The sequence below is a fragment of the Pongo abelii genome, chromosome 3, assembly GCF_028885655.2.
Source record: "Pongo abelii isolate AG06213 chromosome 3, NHGRI_mPonAbe1-v2.0_pri, whole genome shotgun sequence".
In the NCBI taxonomy this organism is placed as follows: Eukaryota; Metazoa; Chordata; class Mammalia; order Primates; family Hominidae; genus Pongo; species Pongo abelii.
This window is the reverse complement of record NC_071988.2, coordinates 30,410,278-30,431,303: the sequence shown is the minus strand read 5'-3', so window position 1 is coordinate 30,431,303 and position 21,026 is coordinate 30,410,278. Positions and strand designations below refer to the sequence as shown.

Here is a 21,026-nt window from a genome sequence, read left to right as displayed (position 1 = left end):
TATATAATGTTTTTGTCACTGTTTGGGGGCAAATTTCTGGCCTCATAAGTTCTGTGAACAACTAACAATCTACTCTGAGATTGTTTAAGACATTCTATTTACATTAGCCCCATAAATTTGGGGAAGGGGTGGTTAGTGGTCATGATTCCAGAAGAAAGTACATCATTTCTGAAAATAACAGATCTCTTTTTTTAACTTTCACTTTCCAAGTTTGTCTTTCATTTTTCTTCAACTTTCAAAGTTTGTCTTGGTGACTTAATGCTGTATATATATGAAATAGGGTTAAAAACACCCCTTGAAACAAATCAAAGGCTGACATATTCACAATTTTTTAATACCCACTTATTTCTCCTAACCCTTCCTCCCCCTACCACATACATACTCATCTTGTTGGTAATAGCTGCAGATCAAACTTTGCAGGTAAAATTGATGACTGTCTTAGTTCATTTTCTGTTGCTATAATAGAATATCACAGACTAGGTAATTTGTAAAGCAAAGAGATTTATTTGGTTCATGGTTCTGGATGCTGAGAAGTGCAAGATAGAGGTGCTGTATCTGGTGACTGGTGAGGGTCTTGTTGCTGTGTCATAACATGGCAGAAGGCATCACATAGTTAGTGAAGGTGAGAAAGAGAAGAAAAGAAGGCCAAACTCCCCCATCCCTTTTATCAGGATCCCACTCCCACGATAACTAACCCATTCCTGTGATAATGGCACTACTTCATTCATGAGGGCAGAACCTCTATACCTAATCACATATTAAGGGCCTCATTGAAATGTAATAGTGCATTGGCAATTAAATTTCAACATGAGTTTTGAAGAGGACGTTCACGCCATAATAATGGTGTTATGGGAAGCTCACTGTTGTTATTATGAAATCCAATCTTTCATCAGATTTCATGTAAGAAATACAACTCAACTTTTCCAATTACTGCTCAGATATTTTTGCTTTCTTTAAAACTCCTTGGATTTGAAGCTTAGCTTTTATCAGTTGACTTAATGGCCTCATTAAACTTTCATTAACTTCTAGAAGGACACTTTCATATTCTGTATGCAGTTTATGACTTTACCTAGATTATAAGCATTGTTAGTTGTGCATGCCTTCAAAAGCCTTATGCTAAGATAAAGGCTAACTCTGTCCTTCTATTACTATTAAATTCTCCATAGGTAGGTTGGAAGGATTTTATCTGCTTCATTTTGGATAAATAAGACAACTGTATGCACCTTATATCAGTTCATTCTTTTGTATTTTCCATTAAGTATTTCCAGAAATGTTGAAATTTTATTAATATAAAGAAGCAAGACTCAGTTAGAAATGTCAAAACTAGTTTTATTGAAGTGATAATCAATTCCTGTTGGCATTGCTAAAAACTTCCAAAAATGTATTAATTCAACAAATAATAGGTTAAGATTATGTGACGTGCCAAAAACCACATTATTCTTAAGAATACTACCTAATTAAAGAGGTGCAGATCCCAGCTGCTGTCTTCTACAAGTATACCAAAAAGAACAGAGAAACTGTTATTTATAGTCAAATTGCAATTTATTAGAGCTGTTATTTTGTCAACATGTTACTTCAGTGGTTTGTCTGACATTCTTCTAGTTGGACTCTCTCTGGTCCTGTCAATTTCTTCAGTCTTTCGAAGAGCCTGTCAGTAAAAAATATAAAAATCATAGTTGTCTAATGAGGTCTTGCCATATGCATACATGCACATCTATGATATGCATGGCATTTTAGATCTGTGGATGAAATAAATGTGAGTACTTGTTTATTATTTTTTCCATGGGTTCTGAACTAATTATTCAAGTAATTAGGGTTTATCTTCTTTAGATAATTGACCTTCATACAATGAAAGATCCCTTAATTTTTATAAATATCTAAAATGCCATATATTTGCTGTTTTTATTTCGTGTTTTGACATGACACAAGCACGAATTTCCTTGCAATACATAGTTTTCTAAAAGTAAATCACATTAGTAACACTCAAAGGAACTTTGGAGCTTTGACATGACGTATATGTTTTATGAGCTTTCAATATGTCCTTGATAAATGTAAAGGCTTATTAAATGAGCTTCTGGAAGACAAAAGAATCACAAGGTTCATTTTGCCTATACAAGCTTAATTCAAAGCTCCCTCAAACAGTTTTTAAGTCTGTTCATTCACTCAACAAATATTTATTTTGTGCCTACTACACGTCAAGCACTTTTCTAGGGATAAGAGATACACAGTAAGACAAACCCAGATCCCTGTTTACTGGATTTTATACACATGGGTGTTGGAAGAGGGAAATATTTGGTAGAAAAACTAGACATGTGAACATAAAATAGGGCATGGTAAGGGAGATAGAGGTACCTGAGTGAGTGTTGCTAATTGATATAGGATGTCAGGGAATTGAGGTCCTCTCTGATAAGGTGACATTTCAGTAGAGATCTGAAGGAAGTAAGAGAATGAGCCCTGCAGATAATCCTGTCAAAGGGTGTTCCAAGCAGAGGTGGTACAGCAACGCAAAAGGCAAGAAATAGGATCTGTCAAGGGGTAATAAGAGGACAGTGTGCCAAGGGTTGTTTTGTTCCAATTGCCAATGTTTGAATTTATTGATAATACTTTTAATTTAAGAATATTTTAAGATTTACCAAACATTTGAATATATTATTGTTTTGACTCCCACTACATGCCTGAGATATCATTGGGAACTATTATCCTGCCATTTTCAGGAAGAAATTGAAGTTCAAAGATTTTAAAGGGCCTTGTCTCAAATCCCATAGCTGGAGAATAGACATGCTAAAACTGCAACCTAAGTTTCCTGAGTCCTAGAACATTTTTCTTCCCATTGTTATTATTATTTTCTTCTTCCCATTATTATTATTATTTTATATTTTGCATCACAGAGGAGACTGGGCCTTTTCTAAAATTTTCTAAACTTTTCTAAAATTTTCATTTTCTAAAATACGTGTTTTTCAAAGGAAAATTCAACCCCAAATGTGAGAATCCGGAAACAAAACCCGGAACAATATCTCTCTTTAAAAGTGCCTGCCGAGAAACAACCAGAGTGATCATCTGTTGAAATCTTCACATTTCGGCAAAAAAGAAACCAAGGTCAAGAGATACATATTTACAAAGCTTCTAAGACACTTGAATTTAAAAATTGTTTTTCTCCTAAGGAATGGCATGTTCATTATCCTTAGATAAAAAGTATTAACTGTCATTCAATAGTTGATTGATGTGAGACTTTAAAATTATTTGAGTCCAAAAATTCAGGACATATCAGACATCCTCTGAACAGAGGATATGCCATCCTCCCACCAATCCTTTATTCCTTTCATATCATCTACCTAAAATACATTTTCTTTTTTATTCTTTTTATTTTTTTATTTTTTGAGACGGAATTTTGCTCTTGTTGCCCAGGCTGGAGAGCAATGGCACAATCTCGGCTCACCGCAAACTCTGCCTCCTGGGTTCAAGCATTTCTCCTGCCTCAGCCTCCCGAGTAGCTGGGACTACAGGCATGCACCACTATGCCTGGCTAATTTTGTATTTTTAGTAGAGACAGGGTTTCTCCATGTTGGTCAGGCTGGTCTCAAACCCCAATCTCTGGTGATCCACCCGCCTTGGCCTCCCAAAGTGCTGGGATTACAGGCGTGAGCCACCGCACCCGGCCCCTAAAATACATTTTCATTCTCACCACCTCTGAAAGTTTTTTTTATTGTTTGAGGTATCATCATTTGTGAACCACTATGCCAATCACTCCCTGACTCCTTCATATCAGTTTCATATAGGTCAGAACACCATCAATGCTTGGGTTGATTTCTCATTTTGCAGCTAAAATATGCTCTTTTTATTGTCAGTTATGTTTAAATTGTCAATAATGTCTGTCTTAGCATCCCTAAACAAAACAAATGATAAACTTTTATGGACTCTTTGTATTTCCAGCCCCTTTATTTTACACACACACACACACACAAACATATATACATAAACATACAAACACACATGCATGTATATATAATAAATTCTATGATAATCACTTATAATAATGGATGATGTTGATGATGATGAAAAAAGAGATGACTTAAATCAAAATGACTGATTATACAAAACTGATGGTTCATATGGACTCTTCACCTTCCAGAATCTTATAATTTTATTCAAGTGCCCATTTCCAACCAAATGCTTATGAATGTTCCTTTGGAGATACAGGGCTGTGGGGGGAAGAAATTTAAAATTATAGTGCCTTTACTCAAATTTAAATACTGCACAGTATTCCACAGTAGGGAATGCTATGGTGAGTATATTGAGTCATTCTCCTAAAGAAGAAATTTAAATTTTTTGATGACTTTTTTTATAGTAATCATCAGAATTTTCTTCCTTGAAACTCTCTGAAAAAAAAAAAAAAAACCCTTATTAGTTAGCTAAGCATTAACAGTTCCTTTACTACTTGGATCCTTAGTCTTCCTAATTATGTCTCAAGGGCTTAATAATCTGGCAGACAAAGGGAAACCAGTTTTGTGCTTATTTCAAAAATTCTTTAAGGCACAGGAACTTTATATTACTTTATACATTTAAGGCAAACCAATTGTTAAATCAAGGTTTTTCTTACAGAATGGAAATAAATTATATAACTTTAACCAAGTTTTTTTTTTTTTTACCAAGAAAAAGACAATTTCTGATAGCGTATACAAGAGTGAAAGTGGTAATTTAATATATAAATAAATTCAAAGCAGTGAGAAAAAAATTAGCAATCATACAATCATGCTTTCTGATGGCGAGTGAACCACAGATAAGAAGTTGCCTTTTATTGAAGATTATCATTTTCACTTAAGTAACTCAGTACATGGGAACTGACCAGAAACTCAGGTATTTAGGTAAGCAAGAAAAAAAAAATGGTTTTCTGTGTGGATGCAGAAGGCACATATCCAAGAAGAAAAACTAAGTTTAATAAGGTCCCAAGGTTCATTACATACAGAAAGGGTATCAAGAAATAGCTCTGAATCTGTTTTGTGAGATAATGTCTTACAACTTAGAATATTGATTCAGAGAGAAATCTTGGACCGTTGTATCTCCTGCTGCAATCATAGTCCTGAGCTAGAAAGCATCATGCATAAAGCACTAAATAAAGATAAAAACAACTGATAAAGCATTCACTTAGCTTGGTATTTCCAAAGACAGTTGAAACCAGAGTGACAAAAGTTCTCTTAGAAGTCTAGAATGCGCCGGGCGTGGTGGCGGGCACCTGTAGTCCCAGCTACTCGGGAGGCTGAGGCAGGAGAATGGCGTGAACCCTGGGGGGCGGAGCCTGCAGTGAGCCGAGATCGCGCCACTGCACTCCAACCTGGGCGACAGCAAGACTCCGTCTCAAAAAAAAAAAAAAAAAAAAAAGAAGTCTAGAATGCTGGAGGGATTTAGATAGATCAAAACTATTTAGCAGGGTGATCTTAATCAATAATTGCTCATTTCTAATGGAAATTGTGGCTCCAGATAGCAGTTCAGTAACAGGATCCTTCAACCAATCAAATATAATAAAATATAAATAATTAAATGCAATTTTAAATAGTGGTCAAAAACATTTTGGAGGAAAAACCAAAACCCTGGAGAAGTTATAGACCAAACAACCTGTTTTTGTTCCCAAAGTATGATGGACAACCTAAAATATTAGAAGACTTTTTGAATAACACAAGCATTTCACATATGCTGTTCTCAGTGTATAAATTGTGCTAAATGAACAACACTATTTGATGCACAAAAGAAATCCTTTGAGGGAAAAAGTAACCATTAGCTATGTCAAGCAATCCTGTGACAGTGCCACAACATACCCATCTGATATAGCTTAATATCATTGATTTTTTTTTATAAATAACAACCCTGGGTTGTGCTGAATAAAAAGAAAACTAGCAATGGACATTGATTGAATACTCACTAGGCAATACGCTATGCATTGTACAAGACTTCCTCATTTAAGCATTACAACCACCATACGATGAGGTTTTTTACCTGATTTTTTTAAATGGCAAGATTGTATAGTAAGAGGGGGAGAAACAGGAGAGAAGGCACGGGAGAGAGAAAAAATAAAACTAGAGAACCAGAAAAAATGTTGAAAGATCCAAGACAGCTGAAATTTTTTTTTAATGCTTCAGAGCTGATACATTCCAAGATAGCTGTCCCACTTCCAAATTGCTCATAAAATATAACTCTAAATATAAATTGAATTAATTTAGCTATAGAAAACTCTCATTTAAAGGCATTTACTGAAAAGTGAGTCAAATATTGATTTCTGGAAATAACTATTTGAAATTAAATATCTAGATCACAAAAGAAATAACCGATTGATATCAACATTTGCCAAAATATATTCACGAGGATTACTGTGCATGGTCATGGAAAGGCCATGCAACTCTTTGATGATAAACACTTAACTAAGCTCTTCATTTATCCGTGTTAATGTTTAAGCTCAATTTTTTTAAAAAAGAAAGATCTAAATTAGAGATCAAAAAGCTTTATTAAATTATTGCATGTTGTAATTTGATATTTAGTTATATGTAGAACTGACTTTGCTGAAGCTAAGGTGATAAGGTACTGTTTTATGTTTAGAATGAAGAAAAAGTCTATTTGAAATATTTCCCAAGATTCCTCCACTCATAATTAATTCCCTGCCTCTCCTTTTTCTTTTGCAGTTTTTGTGAAGGATATAGTAACATTTCCTATAAAAAGGTCAAATTAAGCAGTACTGTATGCCTTATGTACATATAGTTTTCTTCCCTTTTGTGCATAATGAAAATGCTAATAAGTATCACAAATTCTAAATGGATGTTCAGTAATATTTTTTCATCAAATAATTCTAAATATTCTATTAATTCAGAGATATATTTTTCCATGTCTTTATGCAATTTGAAGAAATCTTAAAGCATAGCAGCTCTGCAATCACAAGACATTAAAAAACATAAAAATAAAAACCTTGTGACTGGGAAAATGGGCATTTATGGTTGAACCATTTGGACAATTCGTTATTTCTTTGTGGTATAAAAACAGGTCTTATGTTTAGGGCTTGCATTCACGTTACTCTGTTCTACTCTGTTATAGCCTTTACTTTTTTTTTTTTTTTTTGAGATGGAGTCTCACTCTGTTGCCCAGCCTGGAGTGCAGTGGCACGATCTCAGCTCACTGAAACCTCTGCCTCCCAGGTTCAAGCAATTCTCCTGCCTCAGCCTCCCGAGTAGCTGAGACTACAGGTGCACACCACCACACCTGGCTTATTTTTTTGTATTTTTAGTAGAGCTGGGGTTTCACCATGTTAGCCAGGATGGTCTTGATCTCCTGACCTCATGAACCACACACCTCGGCCTCCCAGAGTGCTGGTGAGAGGTGACAGCGTGCTGGCAGCCCTCACAGCCCTCACTGGCTCTCGGCACCTCCTCTGCCTGGGCTCCCACTTTGGCGGCACTTCAGGAACCCTTCAGCCCACCACTGCACTGTGGGAGCCCCTTTCTGGGCTGGCCAAGGCCAGAGCCGGCTCCCTCAGCTTGCAGGGAGATCTGGAGGGAGAGGCGCGAGCGGGAACCAGGGCTGCGTGGGGCGCTTCCGGGCCAGCTGGAGTTCCGGGTGGGTGTGGGCTTGGTGGCCCCCCACTCGGAGCAGCCGGCTGGCCCTGCCGGCCCTGGCAATGAGGGGCTTAGCACCTGGGCCAGTGGCTGCGGAGGGTGTGCTGGGTTCCCCAGCAGTGCCGGCCCACCGGTACTGCACTTGATTTCTCACCGGGGCTTAGCTGCCTTCCCAGGGGGCAGGGCTCAGGACCTGCAGCCCCCCATGCCTAAGCCTCCCCCCGCCTCCGTGGGCTCCTGTGCAGCCCAAGCCTCCCCGATGAGTGCCGCCCCCTGCTCCACGGCTCCCAGTCCCATCCACCACCCAAGGGCTGAGGAGTGTGGGCGTATGGCGCGGGACAGGCAGGCAGCTCCACCTGCAGCCCCAGTGTGAGATCCACTGCGAGAAGCCAGCTGGGCTCCTGAATCTAGTGGGAACTTGGAGAACCTTGATGTCTAGCTAGGGGATTGTAAATACACCAATGGACACTCTGTATCTAGCTACTCTGGTGGGGCCTTGGAGAACTTTATGTCTAGCTCAGGGATTGTAAATACACCAACTGGCACTCTATCTAGCTCAAGGTTTGTAAACACACCAATCAGCACCCTGTGTCTAGCTCAGGGTTTGTGAACGCACCAATCCACACTCTGTATCTAGCTACTCTGGTGGGGACTTGGAGAACCTTTGCGTGGACACTCTGTATCTAGCTAATCTGGTGGGGAGGTGGAGAACCTTTGTGTCTAGCTCAGGGATTGTAAAGGCACCAATCAGTGCCCTGTCAAAACAGACCACAGGGCTCTACCAATCAGCAGGATGTGGGTGGGGCCAGATAAGAGAATAAAACCAGGCTGCCCGAGCCAGCAATGGCAACCCGTTAGGGTCCCCTTTCACACCATGGAAGCTTTGTTCTTTTGCTCTTTGCAATAAATCTTGCTGCTGCTCACTCTTTGTGTCCACACTGCATTTATGAGCTGTAACACTCACCGCAAAGGTCTGCAGCTTCACTCCTGAAGCCAGCGAGACCACCAACCCACCTGGAGGAACGAACAACTCCAGACGCGCCACTTTAAGAACTGTAACACTTACCGCGAGGGTCGGTGGCTTCATGCTTGAAGTCAGTAAGACCAAGAACCCACCAATTTCAGACACACTGGGATTACAATATCCTTTACTCTTAACTTCAATAGCTCTGTCATGCGCTTTTTTTTTTTTTAAACTTGCTCCTATTCTTAATCCTGGAATTGTCCAATAATCAAGGCATTTGATTATTTTAATTTCCTGTTTATTTTTTCTTAATGCCCCAAATAATTACAGACCAAAAAGAAAATGGTTTAGGGTGACATTATCACACTAGCTTGAATAAACATTGCCCAATTATTTTTTACCTGCTCTATATAACTTTACTTGTTCTTTTTTTTCTGGGCTGGAAAATAAAAGTCATTTTATAAGTAACGTAAATAGAGCCAGGAGCTTTTTCCTTCACTATGGATCTCACATTAATTGAAACTGAACCTACCCCTATTTCTTGCATATTGTCTTTTTAGTATTTATTAATGTAGTTCCCTCTTTTCTTCTGGTTAGATGTGACCCCCCCCCCACCTTTAAACTGCCCTCTAAATATTTTTCCTTATCCTATTCTACAACGGAGAATAACTTGTGAGTCAAGGTATTTTCTCCCTGATTTCCCTCCTTGACCTTCATGGGTTCTATTAATAATAATTAATAAAAATACTTCTTTTAGTTTGAGCAAAAAAAGCACTCTCAGAAAATGATCCTGTTTTTTCTTAGATACCACATAGTATTAGAATGACAGGAAGTAATTATCAAATAGTCACAAAATAAGTTTCCCTGACTCATATTCACTCACAGGGTGGAGTTTTCATTTATCCACTTTGTTATATAGGACACATATTGGAAACTCATTTTTGTTTAATGTGATGTAAACTGGTCTCTAGAAAGATACTAGGAAGTATCTTCACTCAGACAACTCTGCAATCTCATTTGTCTACCTAGACAAGCTAATCTGATTGTAATCATGTTACTTATCTTTTAATTTCTTTTGAAGCTGATGTACATCAGAAGTGGCGTTCAGCTGGGAATAACATAGGTAAAATTGATTTTTATCACATTTGAATGTTTCAGGGCCTGGGCATGTGTTTTTTAGACACGCAATCTTAAACCACCTTGGGGTGGGAGTCCAACAGAGAAGGCACAGGCATAAACTCAATGGTGAAACATAACAAGACTGTAATATTGCCAACAACAACAATTATAAGTAAATTCTGATCCCCATTGCTTTTTTTTCAGAGTGAATTAGTCATAGATAATCACTAACAAATGCACACCTATTTTATTACAGAACTAAAGAAACTGGTGTTATTTAAACAATGCCTGACTGCCTTCCTCCTCTTGAATTAGATTCCCTTACAATGTCAAAAACAAATACTATGAAAAACGATAGTATCTTTTACTTCTAAACTGGATTCATGAAAGATATTAAATAGCCAAGTCATTTTAAAATGAAGCACACCAGCTGCAAATTTTACTTGATAACCATTGGTTGAGCGGGGCAGGCTGGGGGTTGGGGGGGGAACACTAGAAACCATAAGAACTCATAATGATTTGATTTATTCATGATCTTGTACACACACTCCTTGGTCTGAAAAAGATACAAGAAGACTTCAATTTCAGGTTACTGAATTAGATAATTTCTCAGTGTAACTTCTTCAAGAATTGAGTGCTGACAGCATATACCATGGAGAGACAGATCCATGATGAGAAGTCTAGGTAACAGATAATGGGAGGATGGCCAGCCAGACAATTAGAGACAGGCAACCAGAACTGTGATGATAATCGTCTGGTGGTAGAAATCACAGCAGATGGCTGAATGTAGGAAGAATGATCAATCACAGCATTGTTTGTAGTAACTAAAATTTGGAAATAACTAAATGCCCATCATTAGAGAAATAGATAATGAGAACATGGATTATTAATGGAACAATGATCAAAAATAGTATATACAGGGAGATAGAGACATGCAAGTAGAGAGAAATTGGTTTTAAGGACTAAATAAAAAGCGAAAGGAGTCATTATATATATATATATATATATATATACACACACACAATTTTTTCTTTTTTTTCTTTTTTTTTTTGAGACAGAGTTTCTCTCTTGTTGCCTAGGCTGGAGTGCAATGGCGTGATCTCGGCTCATTGCAACCTCTGCCTCCCAGGTTCAAGCAATTATCCTGCCTCAGCCTCTGGAGTAGCTGGGATTACAGGCATGCCCCACCGTGCCCGGCTAATTTTGTATTTTTAGTAGAGACGGGGTTTTTCCATGTTGGTCAGGCTGGTCTCGAACTCCCAACCTCAGGTGATCTGCCCACCTCAGCCTCCCAAAGTGCTGGGATTACAGCCACCATGCCCGGCCTATAATATATATTTTTAAAATGCCACTCTTCAAAGTAAATTTGTTAACAAACAAATATACATGTAGGTAAAAGGATAAAAACAGACTAGAAGTGCATACACTGACCTCTTGATGGTCTTTGTCTCTGGAAATATGGATAGGGATTATTGGAAGGAAGATAAGATTATAAATATTGTTACATTATTATTTGTGTTTTTCTGTATTTTTACATGTATTTGCAATGAAAAGAAAGAAAATGCATAAAACACATTCAAGTAGGTAATATGAGAACACCAGATATTCTGTATATGGAGTTCTTGAGAGTTATAGCAGGGGACAAACTGATGGATGTATGTTACTGGGGAAATCAATTACAACAGGATACATAATAGGTCCCACTTGCTATGAGTAATTGCATTATTTAGGATTCTTGGTTGCAAGAAATAAGGCTAGGGGGCAAGGAGGGAGGGTGAGATGGGAAAAGAGGAGATGTCTATCAAATGTTACAAAGTTTCAGTTAGACTGGAGGAATAAACTGTAGTGTTGTATTGCACTGCAAACATCATATTTAAAAGGGAAATATAATACATTTTCCCCTAAAAGTGAGAAGATGACAATGATATGCAGATTTAACAATTCCATTCATTATTTTAATAGAAGTCTGAACCAGTGCATTAAGACAAGAAAAAGCATTAAAAGGCATCCAAGTTTGAAAGAGAGAAGTGAAAGCATCCATTTTTTTTTTAACATGTGACAAAACTGTGTTTCTGAGAAACCCTAAAGAAATGATGACAACAAAGTAAAACCCACATAATAATAAGGGAAGTTACCAAAGTTGCAAGGTAGATGATCAATATACCAAAATTAATTTTGTATTTCTACACAACAATACTAAAAATTGAATTTAAAAATGTTTAAAATTACAGAAAATTATGAAATATTTAGGGATAAAAATGCAATGGTGCAAAAGAAGCTCTACTCTAAAAACTACAAATCATTACTAATGTGTCCGGAATTGGTTCCTTCTGGTGCGTTTGTGGTCTTGCTGACTTCAGGAGTGAAACTGCAGACCTTCACAGTGAGTGTTACAGCTCTCAAAGGTGGCATGTCTGGAGTTGTTCATTCCTCCCAGTGGGTTCCTGGTCTCGCTGACTTCAGGAGTGAAGCTGCAGACCTAAGTAATGAGTGTTACAGCTCTTAAAGGTGGCACATCTGGAGTTGTTTGTTCCTCCCAGTGGGTTCATGGTCTTGCTGGCTACAGGAGTGAAGCTGCAGACCTTCTCGGTGAGTGTTACAGCTCATAAAGGTAGTGTGGACCCAAAGAGTGAGCAGCAGCAAGATTTACTGTGAAGAGTGAAAGAACAAAGTTTCCACAGCATGGAAGGGGACCCAAGCGGGAGTGGGTTGCCACTGCTGGCTCCGGTGGCCTGCTTTTATTCCCATATTTGGCCCCACCCACATCCTGCTGATTGGTCCATTTTACAGAACGCTGATTGTTCCATTTTACAGAGTGCTGATTGGTCCGTTTTACAGAGTGCTGATTGGTGCATTTACAACCCTTTAGCTAGACACAAAATTTCTCCAATTCCCCACCTGATTAGCTAGACACAGAGCACTGATTGGTGCGTTTATAATCCTTTAGCTAGACAGAAAAGTTGTCCAAGTCCCCACCCAACCCAGAAGCCCAGCTGGCTTCACCTCTCACTAAAATAATGAATTAAAACCTAAGAAAATAGAAAACTCTATCATGTTCGTAGATATCTCCAAAATAATCTATAAGCCAATCCAATCACAATCAGAATCTCCATAAGGATTTTTAAATGATAAGCAAATTCTAAAATTTGTATAAATATTCAAAGTATCCAGAACAGTTAAAACAATCTTGAAAAAAAAGAACCAATTACAAATATTTATACAACCTGATCTTGAGACTAATTATAATGCTACAATTAACCAGTGTAGTTATTAGTTTAAACATAAACTTACAAGTCCATGGAACAGGACATAGAGCCAAAACATGGGCCTGCACGTATATGATCAACTGATTTTCAACAGACACTTAGGCAATTCATTGAAGAAAAAAATGTTTTACTTAAATAATCCTGGATCAAGTGGACATCCATATACAGCATATGTATTAATTTAAAAGAGGATTGTTTCATATTTTACCTCCTATCCAAAATTGACCTGAGATTAATCAAAAATTGAAATATGAAAGCTTAATTTATAAATTTTCAGAAAAAAAGTATAAGGGAATATCTTTGGAACCTTAAAATAGTGAAATATGTCTTAACCAAGACAAAAATATCATGAAATAAAAAAGGAAAATATATAAGTTGAACTTCATCAAAACTTAAAATTTCTGCTCCTCAAAACCCAATATTAAGAATATTTTCAGCCACAGACTGATAGAAAATAAAATACAAAAAGAATTGTATTCAGCATTTAAAAATAATTCATACATTAATAACAAAATTTTAAATAATTCAATAAAAATTAACAGAAGACTTGCATAGACACTTGAAACAGAAGATACACAGATATCTTGAAAAAATTTTTGATATGGTTTGATGGTGTCCCCCACCCAAATCTCAACTTGAAGTGTATTTCCCAGAATTCCCATACATTGTGAGAGGGACCCACCCAGGGGGAGGTAATCGAATCATGGGGCCCAGTCTTTCATGTGTTGTTCTCGGAATAGTGAATAAGTCTCACAAGATCTGATGGGTTTATCAGTGGTTTCCACTTTTGCTTCTTCCTCTTTTTTCTCTTGCCTCTGCCATGTAATAAGTGCCTTTTCCCTCCCACCATGATTCTGAGGCCTCCACAGCCATGTGGAAATGTAAATCCAATTAAACATCTTTTTCTTCCCAGTCTCGGGTATGTTTTTATCAGCAGTGTGAAAACAGGCTAATACAGTAAATGGATACCAGCAGAGTGGGTTTGTCCTGAAAAGATACCTGAAAATGTGAAAACAACTTTGGAACTGGGTAACAGGCAGAGGTTGGAACATTTGGAGGGCTCAGAAGAGGACAGAAAAAGAAGACAGGTTTGGAATCTCCTAGAGACTTGTTGAATAGCTTTGACAAAAATGCTGATAGAGATATGAACAATAAGGTCCAGGCCGAGGCAGTCTCAGATAGAGATGAGGAACTCGTTGGGAACTGGAGCAAAGGTGACTCTTGTTATGTTTTAGCAAAGAGACTGGCAGAATTTGTTCCCTGCCCTAGAGATCTGTGGAACTTTGAACTTGAGAGAGATGATTTAGTGTATCTGGTGGAAGAAATTTCTAAGTAGCAAAGCATTCAAATGTGACTTGGGTGCTGTTAAAAGCATTTTGCTTCAAAAGGGAAACAGAGCATAAAAGTTCAGAAGATTTATATCCTGATGATGCAGTATAAACTAAAACCCCATTTTTTGAGGAGAAATTCAAGCAGCTGCAGAAACTTTCATAAGTAGCAAGGAACCTAATGTTAATCCATGAGGAAAATGTCTCCAGGCCATGTCAGAGACCTTCATGGCAGCCTCTCCCATCACAGGCCTGGAGGCCCAGGAGGAAAAAGTGGTAATGTGGGCTGGGGCCAGGGTACCTGCCTGTGCTATTTGCAGCCTAGGGACTTGGTGCCCTGTGTGCCAGCTGCTGCAGCCATGGCTGAAAGGGGCCAGTGTAGAGCTTGGGCTCTGGCTTCAGAGAGTGGAAGCCCCAAGCTTTGGCAGCTTACACATGGTGTTGAGCCTGCAGGTCCACAGAAGTTGAGAAGTGAGGTTTGGGAACTTCCGCCTAGATTTCAGAAGATGTATGAAAATGCCTGTATGCCCAGGCAAAAGTTTGCTACAGGGGGAGGTCCCTCATGGAGAACCTCTGCTAAGGCAGTGTGGAAGAAGAATGTGGGGTCAGAGGCCCCACACAGAGGCCCTACTGGGGAACTGTCTAGTGGAGCTGTGAGAAGAGGGCCACTGTCCTCCAGACCCCAGAATGGTAGATCCACTGACAGCTCACACTGTGCACCTGGAAATGCTGCAGATACTCAATGCCAGTCCAGGAAAGCAGCCAGGAAAGCAGCCAGGAAGGAGGCTGTACCCTGCAAAGCCACAGAGCAGAGCTGCCCAAGACTATGGGCACTCACCTTTTGCATCAGCGTGACCTGGAGCCCAAGTAGATGACTTTGGAGCTTTAAAATTTGACTGCCCTGCTGGATTTCAGACTTGCATGGACTCTGTAATCCCTTTGTTTTGACCAACTTCTCCCATTTGGCTTAGCTGTATTTACTCAATACCTGTACCCCCATTGTATCTAGGAAGTAACTCACTTGCTTTTGATTTTACAGGCTTATGGGCAGAAGGGACTTCCCTTGTCTCAGATGAGACTTTGGACTGTGGACTTTTGGGTTAATGCTGAAATGAGTTAAGACTTTGGGGACTGTTGGGAAGGCATGATTGGTTTTGAAATGTGAGGACATGAGATTTGGAGGGGCCAGGAGTGGAATGATATGGTTTGGCTGTGTCCCTACCCAAATCTCAACTTAAATTGTAGCTCCCAGAATTCCCACACATTGTGGGAGCGGCCCCAGGGGGGTAATTGAATCATGGGGGCTGGTTTTTCTAATGCTATTACCCTGATAGTGAATAAGTCTCACAAGATCTGATGGGTTTATCAGGGGTTTCTGCTTTTGCTTCTTTCTAATTTTTCTCCTGCCACTGCTTCCTGCCATGATACTGAGGCCTCTGCAGCCATGTGGAACTGTAAGTCCAATTAAACCTCTTTTTCCTTTTTTTTTTTTTTTTTTATTTTGAGATGGAGTCTTGCCCTTGTTGCCCAGACTGGAGTGCAATGGCATGATCTCGGCTCACTGCAACCTCTACCTCCCGAGTTCAAGTGATTCTCCTGCCTCAGCCTCCTGAGTATCTGGGATTACAGGTGCCCGCCACCACGCCTGGCTAATTTTTGTGTTTTTAGTAGAGATGGAGTTTCACCATGTTGGCCAGGCTGGTCTCGAACTCCTGACCTCATAATCCACTTGCTTCGGCCTCCCTAAACCTCTTTTTCTTCCCAGTTTCAGGTATGCCTTTATTAGCAGCATGAAAATGGACTAATACAGTCTTCAATATCAATAATCATCAGTATCACAGCCTATCTTGTGTTGTTATAAAGGAATCCTTGAGGTTGGGTAATTTATAAAGAAAAGAGATTTATTTGGCTCACAGTTCTACAGGCTGTACAAGAAGTATGAGGCCAGCATCTGCTTCTGGTGAGGGCCTCAGACTGCTTTCACTCATGGCAGAAGGTGAAGGGGAGCTGGTGTATAGAGATCACATGACCAGAGTGGAAACAAGAGGAGAAGGAGAAGGTACCAGGTTCTTTTTAACAACCAGCTTTCACAAAAACTAAAAGAGGGAAAACACACTCACCCTCCCCCTAGAAGAACATTAATCTATTAATGAAGTATCAACTCCCATAACCCAAATAACTCCCATTAGGCCCACCTCCAATACTGGGGATTAAATTTTAACATGAGATTTGGAGGGGGTAAACATCTTAACTATAGCAACTGGTAAAATGAAAACTAAAACAACAATGAGATATCATTTCATTTGCATTTGAATAGCTAAAATTAAAATGTCTGACAATACCAAACACTGGCAAAGACATAGATCATATTGGAACTCTTGTATGTTGCTGGCAGGGATATAAAATGCCACAAATACTTTGGAGCACTGCTCCTGATAATGTAATCAATTCCTGATACTGTTAAATAAATGTCTAACAATATGAGAGAATAAGTAATTTGTGTTATTATGTAATCTTACCATGAGATACAACTAGTAATAAACATTTTGTTGTGTAAAATAAATCTGAAAATAATTGTTTCTTCGAAAATGGGATGACTGTACAGTACACAAGGAAGCTTTTGGGATTATAGAAATATTTTGTATCTTGTTTTGCACAGTGGTTACTTTGCTATATATATTTGACAAATTCATTCAAATGAACACTTAAAACCTATGCATGTTATTTTACGTAAATTATACCTCAATGGAAAAAAAAATCAAAACCTGTCCATTTTCTTTCATGTAAATTACACCTCAATGAAAAAAAAAAGAAAAACAGTGAAATTTATAACCAATTCAATCAACAGGTATTTATTGATTGGATATCAGCTGGATCCAATGGTGATGGAGGTGTAATTAATTCTAGCAGCATAAGATTCCTCATCTCAAACAACTAATAAGCAAAAAAGATTAAAAAATAATTTAAAATAACAATTTAAATGATGGCACAATGCATTCTATGGTAAATTGTATTTCATTCTTCTCTTTCCGGAGGCTGTTGGACAAAATCTGTTTCCTTGCTTTTTCTAGCTTCTAGATGCCACCTACATTCCTTGGCTTAATGACGTCTTCCTCCATCATCAAAGCCAGTAGCATAGGATCTTGAAATCTTTCTCTGGCCTCCAATGTACTGCCTCTCTGCTCTTACAAGGAGCCACGTGATTACAGTAGGTCTACCCAAAGAATCTACCAGTCTCAAGACCCTTAACCTGATTACATCTGCCAAGTTTCTTTTTTCCCTTTTTTTTTTTTTTTTTTGTCAAGTAAGGTAACATATTCACAAGCTTCAGGGAGTAAAAAGTGGACCTCTTGTGTGTGTATGTGGGGGTATCTATCATAGCACACTTCTAACCTCCCAATGATTCATATATGTCCTACATGCAAAATATATTCACCGCACTCCAGGGTTCCCAAAAGTCTCAATCCATTACAGCTTCAACTCAGAGTCCAAGATCTCATCAGTTCAAAATTTCCAACTCTTATGTACATTATCTAAATTGGATATGAGTGAGGCTGTAGGTATAATTCATCCAGGGGCACAATTTTTCCTCTGCGAACCTGTGACACTCAAGAAATGAGTTTCCTGCTCTCAAAATACAGCAGTGGAACAGGCATATGATACCAGTTATAAACACGGACCCATTTCCACGACGGCTTACTCACATGACCGGCAAGTGGCTCCTGTCAGAAGGAGGCCTTGATTTCTCACCCTGTGCATTTTTACAGTACAGCTGCATAACGTGGTAGTTAGTTTCCCCTTAAGTGAGCAATCTAAGAAAAGACAGCAGAAGTAGCAATTTCTTTACTCTTGTCCGTATCCTATTAGTCATATAGCCCAATCTTTTTGTTTGTTTGTTTGTTCGTTTTGGGTTTTTTGTTGTTGTTGTTTGTTTTGAGATGGAGTCTCACTCTGTCACCCAGGCTGGAGTGCAGTGATGCAATCTCCGCTCACTGCAAACTTCATCTCCCGGGTTCAAGCGATTCTCCTTCCTCAGTCTCCCAAGAAGCTGGGATTACAGGCATGTGCCACCATACTCAGCTAATTTTTGTATTTTTTTTGGTAGAGATGGTGTTTCACCATGTTGGCCAGGCTGGTCTCGAACTCCTGACCTCAAGTGATCCGACCATCTGGGCCTCCCAAAATGCTGGGATTACAGGCATGAGCCACTGTGCCCTGCCACATAGCCCAATCTTGATAGTTTTTCAGGGGACTACACAAGAGGGTAAATATCAGAAGGTCATTATCACTGGGGGCCATTTTTGAGATGGCTACCACAGTGAGCAATATAGACCTTACAGAAAAATGTACCAGATAAAAACTCAGCTGTGAAACAAATTCTCACAGGAGATGAGGGGGAACCTCCACGATCTATGAAGGATGTGAATTCAGTATTTAAAAAAAGTACTTTAGGACGGGTGTGGTGGCTCAAGCCTGTAATCCCAGCACTTTGGGAGGCTGAGCTGGGCAGATCACATGAGCTCAGGAGTTCAAGACCACCCTGACCAACATGGTGGAACCCCATCTCTATTAAAAATATAAAAATTAGCCGGGCATGGTGGCGTGCACCTGTAATCCCAGCTGCTCAGGAGGCTGAGGCAGGAGAATTGTTCTAACAGGCAGGCTTGAACCTGACACGTGGAGGTTGCAGTGAGCTGAGATCATGCCACTGCACTCCAGCCTGGGCAACAGAGACAGTGTTTCAAAACAACAACAACAACAACACAACAAAAAACAACAAATAAAAAAAAACTTCAAATCTCTCTCTTAAAAATATCCTTAAATTTTCACTGAGAAAAAAGACTGACAATAATTAGGCAGCAGACTTCATGAAAAACAGAATATTATTGACATATAAGTTAATATAGATCTAAACCACTGAAAACATGTTTGCCATATGTAGTACTTGAGACCCTGAAAGAGCATTTATCAACTGTGTGTTTACAAAATTAATCTTACAAAAGTGGGCACAGATTCTAGAGTCATCTCAACACATTTTTTTTAGTGTATTGTTTGCACGGGAATTTAGCCAATATTTAAAAAATCCCCTTGGCTCTAAATTTATCATTGTGCAATCATAATTGAAAGGAAAATAAGAGGTCATCTAACCTTTCTCTAAGCAGAATTATTAGGGTCACATTCAAAATGAATGGATAATTGTTTGGATTTCTGTTCCAAATCTTGCCTTTTGCTAGAAGTAACAATGACGTGGTGATACCCCAAGGCTAATGTTGTTCCTGTATTGTAATAAGCATATTTATTTGTTTGTTTATTTTTTTGTGGAAACATTAAGTAAAAGCAGGTGATACATGCATGGGGTTGGGGCCCAGAATCTGGTTGATTAAATAAAAACTCTTTTACTCTGCTTCCTCTAAAGGCTTATGATCTGATTTTAGCTATCTTTCTTTTTAGAAAATAATAAAAACAATAAAGGACAATTTGGGGCAATAGTCAGAAAGTAAAAACCTCATAGTCACTGGGACATTCATTCAAGAAATAGGTACATAATACTTATTTTACCTAACATAGCGCTGGACGTTATACAGGAAATAATACAGAAATAATAGAAAGTCTTTAACCTGAAGGAACTTAACATGAAAGATTCTGATTCCTGTTGGGATTTGGAGATGTCAATTACTCACCCTCTTGCTCTCTAGGTTCCCTATGGCAAATCCTAGGCAAAAAAGAGAAGAGAATGAAAATGTCAACTTTATTAATGGCCACCTAAATGCAGATACCTCAGTAAAGGTGGATTAGAGGACAGAACTGTATGTATAATCAAAATGCAATGGACACGATCTACCACTCTTACAGCCTCCCCTTTTTCTTCCCTCCCCACAATAATTCAACGCTAATTTCTCTCGATTTGCCCACAATTAGGCTAAATCTGACAAAACAAATGCTTATCCAATACAACAGGGAAGACTATTTATCCTTAGGGATTAATATGCATTTTATCTCCCTGTCTGAATGTCTCAAGATAACCTAGTGTTACACAGCAGCTTCTTCTAGTGCGATAGGCCCCGAGCCTCCCTAAATAGTGCTGGAATACATCAGCTACTTGACATCTTCAGTATCTTTCATTAACATATCTCAGCCCCTGAGTCTTGCTAAGGGCGCATGTTGTGTGATTTTTGCAGTCCTAAAATTTACAGCAAAACTCTCAAAGAAATGACTAGGAAGATTTTAGGATAAGCCCAACACCTTATTCTGTATAACTTCGTTAATTTATATCTAGTTAGAGAGAAAAAGAAAATGAATCACAGCACAAGAGCTCCAGAGAAACCTTTAGAGTGTGTATTATAAAGTTGCTTTGAAGCATTGAAAACATGAAATGGGAATGAATTAAACTGATATCATTTCATTTCGCTAATGAGCAAATATTTAAACAGCTTTATTTGCCATCTGGATGGCTGCCAATAGGAAAGCTCCTTCAATAAAGAGTTGCTATCCTCTTGCTTATTAAAGCTGTGTTTTTTACGTATCTGTCCTCTTTCGGGTTTTTAGTGAAAAATATAAGAATATTAAAATGAGAGGGTCAGGAGTCAAGCAACATTAAAATATTTTAGCTTACATCATAGGCATATGAACTAATTAGATTAGCATATAATTACGGAAGTCTATGTTAACATATAGAAGGAAGCTGATACAGAAAGAAGCAAGCTGAAATATTTTAATAACTTAAAGAACATTATGAAATAACACATTTTTGGTTTTT

The 21,026-nt window shown here is 38.5% G+C and overlaps 1 long non-coding RNA gene across 1 annotated transcript in view; it reads right to left on the bottom strand.

Annotated features, from left to right (window-relative positions):
• Positions 1–1,523: 1,523 nt before the first annotated feature.
• The window catches only part of LOC134761264 (uncharacterized), a 41,872-nt gene continuing 22,369 nt past the window's right edge, over positions 1,524–21,026 (bottom strand). Inside the window, exons 3-5 of the long non-coding RNA XR_010139653.1 lie at positions 19,951–19,982; positions 17,974–18,081; positions 1,524–1,648 (exon numbers count right to left, since the gene is read on the bottom strand). This is a non-coding gene — a long non-coding RNA (uncharacterized LOC134761264). The remainder of the gene's footprint in view (positions 1,649–17,973; positions 18,082–19,950; positions 19,983–21,026) is intronic.